The 10,956-nt window shown below is 37.5% G+C and overlaps 1 protein-coding gene across 2 annotated transcripts in view; it reads right to left on the bottom strand.

Annotated features, from left to right (window-relative positions):
- Window positions 1–10,956, bottom strand: part of Cdh12 (cadherin 12) — a 1,068,420-nt gene that overhangs the window by 717,199 nt on the left and 340,265 nt on the right. The gene's annotated exons all lie outside the window — the stretch shown is intronic.

The following is a 10,956-nucleotide window of genomic DNA, read 5'->3' as shown; positions in this document are numbered from 1 at the left end:
GGAGGGTATGGGGGACTTTTGGGATAGCATTGGAAATGTAAATGAGGAAAATACCTAATTAAAAAAAAACGTTTAAAAATTAACTATTTCATTAGGATCTTATAAAGGTACCTTGGACAGAGATTCTGATAGATTGCAGCAAATAGAACTTAAGTAACAAACATCGAATTATCTTTCTCCAATTTTTATTTTATTTTCATACCTGGGTACCACATTGTCTTTAGGAGCTTCCTATGGTGAGCGTAGGTTTTCAGCCTTCCCTTGTTTTTAATTATCATGAAAATCTTTGAAACATAATGCTCATGTGTGTACAACACAGTCCATGAACCTCATCTGAGATTTCCCTCCTGCATCTCTCATGGCTACAGTGGGGATAGGGGTAGGGTGAACAAGGCATAGAACTTAAGAGTTATTCTCATTTCTTCATATGTATGGAGCTATCAGAATAGATTATGGTTTTGATATCACATTTTATTTGGGTTTATCACACAGTTCTCTACTGTGAAGTTACTTGGGTTCTCCCTTTGTGTTATTCTGTTTTGAGTTCAGAAACAAAAATGTCCAAAATCAAGAAAGGTTAAATTCTGCGTGATCAGTGGAGAAATTCTCTGCTGATACTTTATACATTCTTTATAGGAGATATTTGTCTATTCTTGGTATTTCATTCTTTGCTTCATGATTCATCAACTCATACACTTATTTATGTGCACCAGGGGGAACTCAGGCATCAACACCTAACATTCTGTGTTATAGTTTAAAAATGCATTGTTCAGTTTTTAGCCCAAATGTTTTCACCTTTGACCTTTATAAACTTTCATTTACAGTTCAAAATGAACTGTAATACATATTAGTAGTCACTGATAATTCATCTAGTGAGGTTCAGCATTATGTTGGTCTGAAGGAGAAATATCTACCATAAGTTTGGATACTATATGTTGTGTTCCCAATTGATATAACAGGAGGTTTTAGAGGTATATAACCTTGCTGCTGGAAGGATGTCAGTTTGGGGAGGCATTGAGAAATAATAATCACACTTCACTTTTAGTTTGCAGTTTAGTGTTTTTCATCAAAGATGTGTGTCCTCCTCTGCACCTACTCTGAATGCCATACCTGCCTATTCCCATGACTTTGTATAACAATAGGCTCTTATTCTTCTGGTTCTGTAAACCTGATAAACTCCACCTTCTATAAGTTACCAAGGACTGAAGAACCTAAAGGGGTTTGCAATCCCATAGGAAGAACAACATTATCAACCAACCAGACCTCCGCACCACCCCCACAGAGCTCCCAGTGACTAAACTACCAACCAAAAAGTACACATGGAGGGGCCCATGGCTCTAACTGCATATGTAGCAGAGGGTGGCCTTATCTGGCATCACTGGGAGGAGAGGCCCTTGGTCCTGTGAAGGCTTGATGCCCCAGTGTAGGGGAATGCCCGAGCAGGGAGGCAGGAGTAGGTGAGTGGGGGAGCACCCTCATAGAATCAGAGGGAGGGGAGATGGGATAAGTGGTTTCCAGAGGGAAAACTGAGGAAGGGGATAATATTTGACTTGTAAATAATAAGATATCCCATAAAAATAAGTTGTCTTTGTCATATTTTACCATGGCAACAGAAAAGTAACTTGCTACATCCACTCCAATAGTGACACTCGTGACAGGGCCTGAAACCTGGACACAGTCCCAAGGCAAAAAGTTCACAGAAACTTAGTCTCCAGGAACCGTGACATCCTGTATATCGAACGCTCCAATAATGTCCTTGCTTTAGTTTGTGAACGGATCTGTGTGCTTTCCCTCAGTATTGTTTTATTATAGGTGTCTCCAAGCAATGACTTCTAAATATCTAAGCAAAATTGAACTTTGCTTCCTGACCTTCATCAATGCTCTAGGTAGTCCTTGAGCTGACCATGGGTTTGGAATTCAGTAAGAATGTTGCCTATTCCTTGACATTCAGAATTGCCTCTAGCAGGGTGGTGGTGCCTCACATCTTTATTCCCAGCACTTGGGAGGCAGAGGCAGGCAGATTTCTGAGTTCGAGGCCAGCCTGGTCTACAAAGTGAGTGCCAGGACAGCCAGGGCTACACAGAGAAACCTTGTGTCGAAAACAAACAAACAAACAAACAAACAAAACCAGAATTGCCTATAGTATTGTAAGAGAGATAGTGAAAGAAATCAGGCATTACTATCTACTACATAGAGTTAGAAATCTCAGGGCAAGCTTAGCAAAGTAATTTTAGAATTCTTATTATAGTTCTGTATGGCAGACTATATTACTTATTAGTAAAAATTCCCCCTACACAATCACTTAGAATAATAGCCAAGTTACTCCCATATGCAGGAATTTACAATGATTTAGGAAGAAGGAAGGTTGTGGTCTAAGAAGGAACTAGAGTAAATACTTAGAACTATAGATAGCTGAGTTACACCCATACACAGGAATTTACAATGGCCTAGGAGGGAGGTGGACTATACAATAGACTAGAATTTGAGAGTATGGCAAGGGCATGAAGCCCTTGCCCCTGGCTTCTAAGATTAAACTGACCTTAGGTGGGGCTGCTTTTAATCCCAGTTGTTAACATAGATTTTATCCCAGTTGGTTCCTGTTAGCTTTTTGTATGCATACTTCTGTTTTGTATAAAAGTCACTTATAAGACTGGTCCTCCCTTTAAGATAAATTACATTCAGATACCACACTCCCTTGTGTCCGTATTTGTTTTTCATCTGTGCCAACTCCTTGCTTGCCTGTAACCAGAACCCCCAATTTCTTCCATGGATTGAAGGAGACTGACTGGGGCCAGTCCGCTTCATAACTAGTATAAGTCCAGTGAGGAAACTTGTCCCAAAACCTTGATTCATATGAATGAAACAGTTTGATATTTTCTTCACTTTTCCTGTGTGCCTGCCAGAACGTTCATGTGCATGTGAGTGTGTGCGAGTACACACACACACACACACACACACACACACACACACACACACAATTTTCTCTTTTTGTAAGGAATGTATGCAATGAGTCAGGTTCACCTAAACCTAGGAAACATTTAGCTGCACTCTAAATATCTATGATTATACCCGTACAAAATAGTGCCCTAAGCATTAATCCAGGAAACCTGTCCCGATGAAGACGAGGTAAAGGCAGAGACCCATAGCTCTCCAAAATGCGGAGAATAACTAAGGGCTGTGAGCCCAGTTCTAAGTAAGTTAATTACACTTTATACTTACCACTCTCTCTGAGACTCATGGAATATGACCTGACATTAAAAAGGAAGTATGTAAAAGCCATGAAATAAGATGAAGGGCTTTGAAATCCCATCTCCGAGTATACATACAACTGTTGCAATCATTGGCCAATGCTAATTATAGTTATCTCTACTAGGCCCAACAAAGACCAGGCCTGTTCAATAGCCAGTGAACAGGGGTTGACTCACAGGACTCTCTTTCACAGATGAACTCTCAGTTACTCACAGATTCTTGAATAGGCAGGATAATTATCTTAAATTGGATAACTCCTACAGTACCCACCAGGCTTCAGAGAATAGTTCAAAGCCATAACAATACAGCTGACTCATGTTAAACTGAGTTAATAAAAAAAAAACAAATAGGTATGAAAACAAGAAAAGATTTATAGAGAGGACATAGAATGGAATGGATTCATAGGAAGTGATGAGAAGCTGGAAGGTGAGGTGGGTGGTCAGTATGCATAGTGAACATGTGCAGAAAAAAATGTAAGAAACTTTCAATTTAAAAAGGAATATATAGAATTGCATGGATACTTCTGTGAATAATACAGGCATGGTTATTGAAAGATACTGACGGAATGTAAAAGGTCACAGAAGCCCTGAAATTGGCAAAATAGATTTCATTTTAATAGAAGTAGCCTCACTGATTTAGAAAAATAGAGGTGCACAATTCTCTGGCTGCTCCTTGAACCCGTGTGTCTGCCAATGTTCTGACCATTCCTTGAACCCATGTGTGTGCCCACTGCTGCACCTCACTGTCAGGTGTTTGTGATATTGGTTGCTGGGATAGAGTTGGAAAATCTCCCCAGCAACCACAGTCGGGGCCAATCTGGAGTTACTGCACCTTCATTAGACTTTTTCCTTGTTTCCCTCCCATACCCATTTCTCGAGAAATAAATCATTTTAAAATAGACATTGTTTAGATCTGGAAATCCCCTACTCCATCCTTCTCCTTTCCCCCTTGAAGACCTATAAAAACTGGGACTCCTTTCCCCTCAGGGATATGAGTCGTCCCCGAATACAGCCTCATGTGGTTTGCATCAAGCTTGGTCTCTCGTGAGTTCTTGAGGGTCCACTATTATCCCGAGGCTTGAGTGAGAGGTCTTTCAGTTACCATATTTTCAAACTGTCTTAAGGCAAAAGAAGAAAGGGAAAAGGAAGAGACTATACAAGATTGGGTAGCTGATAAACACATTTAAAAATCTCAAGTAAGACAAACCACAATTACTCAGAGGTTACTGTATTATGAAAGATGGAGTTAATTGACATTATAGAAAGAACATGTAGCTGTATGTATGTATGTATGTATGTATGTATGTATGTGTGTGTGTGTAACTGATATATGTAATATATTGAGGTATCTGGCAAATGGATATAATTAGATATAAATGATCATTGTTGTTTTATTACAGGCATAAAGATGCATATAATGCTGGGTTTGAGATATTTATTACTTATCTGTAGTTATTTATTATACAATTCTGTTACTACTTAGAAGCCTTCAGCTTCATCGAAGTCTTCAGGGGATGTTCAGTCAATCTCATCTGCTTTACCTCTTCCTTCATTTGTTTCCCTGAGAAAATTGTTTTTAAATTATGGTACTCTATCATGGCAGGAGTTGAGTGAAAGAAATGGGACAGTGTATTTCATCCCTAAGATGAGGGGTTGATGGGTTAAAATCCCTAATATGCTTCTGATAATTTACTCTTCATAGGAAGAAAAATTCAGAGAGGATATTTTGTATTTGTTCTCAATTTCATTTTTGAACTTTAGCTGTGCTTGATTCTATTGGGCAATTAAATGAAGAAAAAAAAATCCTCGTAGAGATTAATACTTTACTGCATTGAAATTGAATGCTATTTATCTTAGTAATATATTTGCTGTATTTTAACCCCATGCATTTAATATTTCTTAGCCTTTCAGCTATGATCAAGTATAGACATGTACATTTGTTAAGTCTTATAGTAATTCTAACATGCAGTATACAATGGTTAATATTTACCTGAATGTAATTGCTAAAAATAAATAAGAGAAATATATTTTGATGCTATATTTTTTACTAGGACTAGAGAAAAATTTGTAGAATACACATGCAATATTTATCTTCAATCACTCCCCAGCTAATTTAAGGACAATTTATGCCATACATAGTAAATGGATAGAGAATTTTATGAATTAATGATAATGTTAACTATTGGAGCAGTGATTTCAGGAGTTAGGCTCTATCCCAATAAAAATATTGATTATCGAAATCAACTTAAAAGAAACAGATATTAAATAACTTCAATGGTGACAACAGTAGAGTCTATCATAATGATTCCACTGTCATTATATCAGGAAAGAGATTCAATTGACTAGTACTTACATAAGTAATTGTGCTATGGTCCACTGAAACTTTATCTGTAAAAAGAGATACAATTGGGCCTGAGAGTACATCTTAGTTTGTTAGATGCATGGAATTCTGTTTCAATCTTCAAAATCAGATAAATTGGGTAAAGTAAAGCTTGTCTATATAATCTTAGAATTCAAGATGTGGAGACAGAGGGATAAATGAATGGATTAATTAATGAACAAACAAAAAATATGACTAAAAGGTATTTCCAGCCTGATTTGAAGGGATCATGAATTATTGAATCTTATGCAATGTAGAGTTTGACACAACTGTAGTGTGTTTCTTTTCTAACAGTTGAGTCATTTCTATGATACCTATCCTAATCACTGAAGAACACTTAGAAGAAGTTATTGAGGAGTGAAAGTTTGCAGATCAGTCTTGTCTATATTTTACAAAGAACATTCAAATTGACATTTATTCATGTGCGTTATTGTCCTATTAGCTTTAACTACCAATTGGATATAAGTTAGTGTCACCTGAAAAGGGACTCTCAATTGAGGATTTGCCCAGAATAAGCTGACATAGCTATAGGAGATCATCTCGACTCAGCTCAAAATGCTTTGGACCATTCCTAAGCAGATGATCTGAGGCTCTATAACAAATCCTATAAACCATGAGCCAAGAAACAACAGTCCATCCTATTTTATGTTGTAAATTCTTGCTTGAGTTTGTGCTGTGATTTCCTTTAATAATGGACTGTTACTTATAAGGGAGATCCACATTCTTTACTTTCATTTGGTTTTATTTCTGACTGTAAAATTCCTAAGAAACATTTGAAAGGGTTTGCCATTGTTATGGAATATTTACAAAGTATTTTCAGAATCATATAACCCCAGAGGTGTATAAAATTAGAACTGATATTTTACTAGATTTTAAATGATATACTAAAACACAAAAGTTACAAAACAGTAATGGACTATCTCAGGTAAGCTGACTTATCCATCTATGATATGATTTTGAAGCTAAGTTACATACTCCCGTTTCATCATTTAGCACTTCCTATGGCAAAAATATCATAAAATGTTATACTTTTTCTATATAAGATATGCAGTCACTATTGGTAATTTCCCTACATTTCATCAACAATCCAGAGTTTTACATCTGTCTACCAGTGTTGTAATTTTCAAAGACTTCTAAAATATTTATATTATGATACCAACATGGCACTTTGAATGGAGATAAAGAATGAGTTTCAGAATGTCCGAATATGATATATTTGTGTGTAAGGTAAAAAGAGGTGGAGTTTTCTTAATTGGCAACTTGTCACAGTCTAAAGAGAACAACAAAGTCAGTTTAGATGGGGGTAATGTCCAGATTATATTGTCAAGAGTGTGTGCATGGAAGGCTGTTTTAATTTTTGAAGTACTATTGTGTGAAACCCTATTGTCAGAAGCACTAAAGGGTGAAGCAATATTTACTGCACAGTTCATCCAGGACAGTTTAAGAAAGATTGACACAAGCCTGTGAGCAAGGCAGCAGGAAGCATTTTTTCCATACATTCTACTGCATGCCTCTCCTTGAGGCCTTGTTCAGTTTTCTTCATAGTGTATTAAGACAAGTAAATTCTTCCCTACCCCAAATGGTGTTTTTACATGTTTTTGCCAAAGGTTCAACACAAGCTTGATAATTGATGACAATGTGAACACTTCTGAAATAATCAGATACCAATTACCTTCTACTCTAAAATTCAACAGTGGTTTATTTCAGAGAGAGGACCATGTGAAAGTTGTTGGAGTCCAGATGTTTTGCAGTTGTTTTCTCAAGCGCATACCTTATCTGATGCAGATATGGAAGTATGATCAAAGAAAATTGCTGGTTGGTTGCATGGCATAGGAGGAATGTCCTTCAGGACAAACATGGACACAAGGTTTACAAAGTGCTGGAAGGAAAAATTCAACAGGGTGCTCAAAGATATATTTGCTCAAGTTCTGCTTGCAATTCTATGGCTAGTAGCTAGATATGAACTATATAAGAAGCAGTGGCAAAACAAAAAATAGTTCACTTTTATACATGAACCCAGTCTTAGGTCTTTGTCTAGCACTACCCTCATTTCCAGGATCGTGTGATGTCCTCTGCTATTTGGCCATAGCAGAATATCATATCCAGCATGCACTATACTATTACATAATGATTATAGGTATAAATCTTTTACACCCATTATCTAAGTTGAGGTGATACTTAGGCTATGAATTAATAACCTGAAGGTTAGCCTGAATACACATAGTGACCATCTTCTCACTGATGGTGAATTAATTCAAATCATCATTTATTCATATAAAACCTGATTGTTTTTCTTTTGAATGTTACTCAGCCATGTGTGCATTCTACAATTACTCCAGTGTTTTCAACCATAACTTAGAGAATTATTTATTATTTCAGCCACTGTATATTCAGCTGTGTGTGCCCACATCGTATGTCAAATATCTCACATCCCATCTGCATTCTTTCTCAAAGTCAGATTTTTCTCATTGCCTTCAATGGAAGCTCTGGATCTGAAGCTATATACTGAGAACTGAGCAAGACCATCTCAAAGCAACTATTAAAATTTCACTACTTCTTACTCCCAAATCCCATTGAGTTATTTGATTTCTTACATGGGATTTTCCGTAGATTATACCCTTAACTTCACTGACACAGCACAGACAAGATCCTTTGCTCAATCTTTGGCACTTTGGGATAGCTAGATAACCATTAACAGCCTTGGAGACAACAATGATTGGATCTCTCCACTATAATCAGCTCACGACTACACTTCATGTTTCCGTGGCAACAAAACTTAAAGGGCAGCATCACCCTTATCTGAAATGGAAGTAGATAGAGGAATCAAGTCTTCATTGAGGCCTATTAAAGGAAAGCAAGTTCTTCTTGGTTAAAATTATTCAGTCTGAGTTCTACCCCAGGACCTGGATACAGATTTAACATTTTAAACTGACCAAGATTTCATAAGCTATTGTATGATCCCTTAATAATTATTCCAACTGGGCCTGCCAAACTCTTTGCCAGGCAACCAGGTCAAAGGAAACCTGAAAGGCTTTAAAACATGTCAAAATGTTGGAAGTACTAATTCTTACTTTAATGAGATAACATGTTTATACCTCCAAGAAGCACTCCCCTTAATGCAGTTGCTTACAAAGCACTGCTAACCTATCTTCTTCTAAAAACTGATAACTTAACCTTTCTCCACTTTACATATTAACCCAAACATTAAGGATGCTTACATTGGAACTTTGGACATCCTCACTTTCTTCAAAGAAACTCCCTGATGCATTTGCAGGCTGTTTGCCAACTTCTTTTGCTCAGCTCTCTCCTTTGACCCGAGGTGAGAAGACACAAATATCATTCTATATCCTTTTTCCTTTTACCCATATCACCCCTATCAGCAGCTGTTAAGATTGACAGCTTACCTGCCTTTGATTCCCTTCTTAATATAAAGAAAATATCCCATGAGCTTCATTCTGTGCCCATTTTAAAATGACTTTATCAGTACAGCTACAAATTTGCAATAGGGGATTCATATTATTAAATTATCACTTATAGAATATATAATTATTGGTCTTTATTCCTTACCCTGTAAACCTGTACATGATTTTCCTAAAATTATTGTACTAATAATTTTAAAGTTGCAGAATATACTTTATATCACGATATTGCAAATCTCTTAGGAATGACTCCAGCCATACATAGGTCAGTCTGCCTAAACAAGTTTTTATCTGCTGTGTGATAGGAATATCCCATTATTACTCAGCTAGATTCACCCCTCAAATATTTCCTGTAATTCTGGAAACAATCCCTTTCTCCATTAAAATTAATATTCATAATTTACTTCTTGAAACCTCTTTATTGGATTTATATTTCTTATTCCATTTGTAAACTATATAAGTGATTATAACTTCCATATTTTAATAGAAATATCAGACTTCTTCATCATATGTATATATGTGTGTGTTGTGTATGTATAATTAAAATAGATTCTTCTCTCATTCAATTCTATCACTGCCAGTTCCCCCTCTTTCCAATCCTCCCAGCTACCCCCCATCTCTCTTGTCTGACAAATACTTTCTTTATCCATTTCCCCTCCAGGAAAGAGCAGACCTCTAAGAGACAACAGTCAAATAATAAAAAACAAGACAAATAAGATGAGGCAAAGTCATTATAGTGAGGCTGGACAAGGCAAACTAAAAGGAGGAAAGGAAAGAATCTCAAGATCACGCAAGAGTTAAGAGAAACACTTGATCTCATTGTTAAGATTCCCACAAAGACAACTAGCTAACAGCCATAATATATATGCAGAGGACTTGGTTCAGACCTCTGTAGACTCCTTGTTGCCTCTTCAGTCTCTGTGAGGCAATGTGAGCTGCTTAGTTGATTAGGTGGGCCATGCTTTCCTGGGGTCTGCCATCCCCTCTGACTCTTAAACTCTTTCCTCTATGCAGGTCTTCCAGATTCTCTAGAGAAAGAATGTGATGAATTCTGATGTAAACTCTCTCTCCTAACTTAAATGTCTGGCTGTGGGTTTCTGCCTTGTTCCCATCTTCTGCAGAGGAAGGAAGCCTCTCTGATGAGAACTGGACATGTCATCAATCTATGAGCATAGCACACTGCCCCACCCTCTTTTCTTCTGGTCCTGTCAAGAATTATCCTAGGTCTCTAGAACATCCAGTCTCCAATTCCTGCCTATCCAGGCAGTGAAAGTCATAGACTCTGTCTTGTGGTGTAGGCCTCCCGCTAAATCAAATACTGAATAGACGCCCTCACAAATTCTGCACCACCATTGTCCCAGGACATCTTGCAGGTAGGTCAGAATGTAAATTGAGGGTTCTGTGGCTGGGATGGTTTCCAGGTGTTTTTTTTCCATATCTTTCTTTGTATCTTCTCATGCCAAAAAGACTACAAGGTAGAGTTGAAGGTTCTATGTAGCTATCACCTCAATCTCTCTAGTTCCAATGAGATGTGAGGATGTTGTCCTTAGTAATGAACTGTTTTCACAGAGTTATGTTCTAGTGTAGTATCTTCCTTATTTACTTAGGGATTTTGAAAGAACCCTCTTTGCCAGGCAACAATTCAACTGAGTACAGCCTAGTCCCAACAACTGGAAGCCTTGCCTGGCTACACAAGGTGGCCAGATCAGACTCTGTATTCTCCATTACTAGGAATTCTCAGTAGAGTTACTATCATAGATTCCAGGATGTTTGCTCTGCAGAGTAGGTTTCCTTACTGCACCCCAAATGCAACCCAATTCCAGTTGTCACTTGTGATATAATTTCCCTTCATCTCACCCAACACCAGGTCCCTCCTGCTCCTGTTGCCACCTGCTTCCAGTGTACCCAG

Source organism: Mus caroli, chromosome 15, assembly GCF_900094665.2.
Source record: "Mus caroli chromosome 15, CAROLI_EIJ_v1.1, whole genome shotgun sequence".
Classification (NCBI taxonomy): Eukaryota; Metazoa; Chordata; class Mammalia; order Rodentia; family Muridae; genus Mus; species Mus caroli.
The sequence above is the reverse complement of the archived record's forward strand: the minus strand, read 5'-3'. Positions and strand labels throughout refer to the sequence as shown.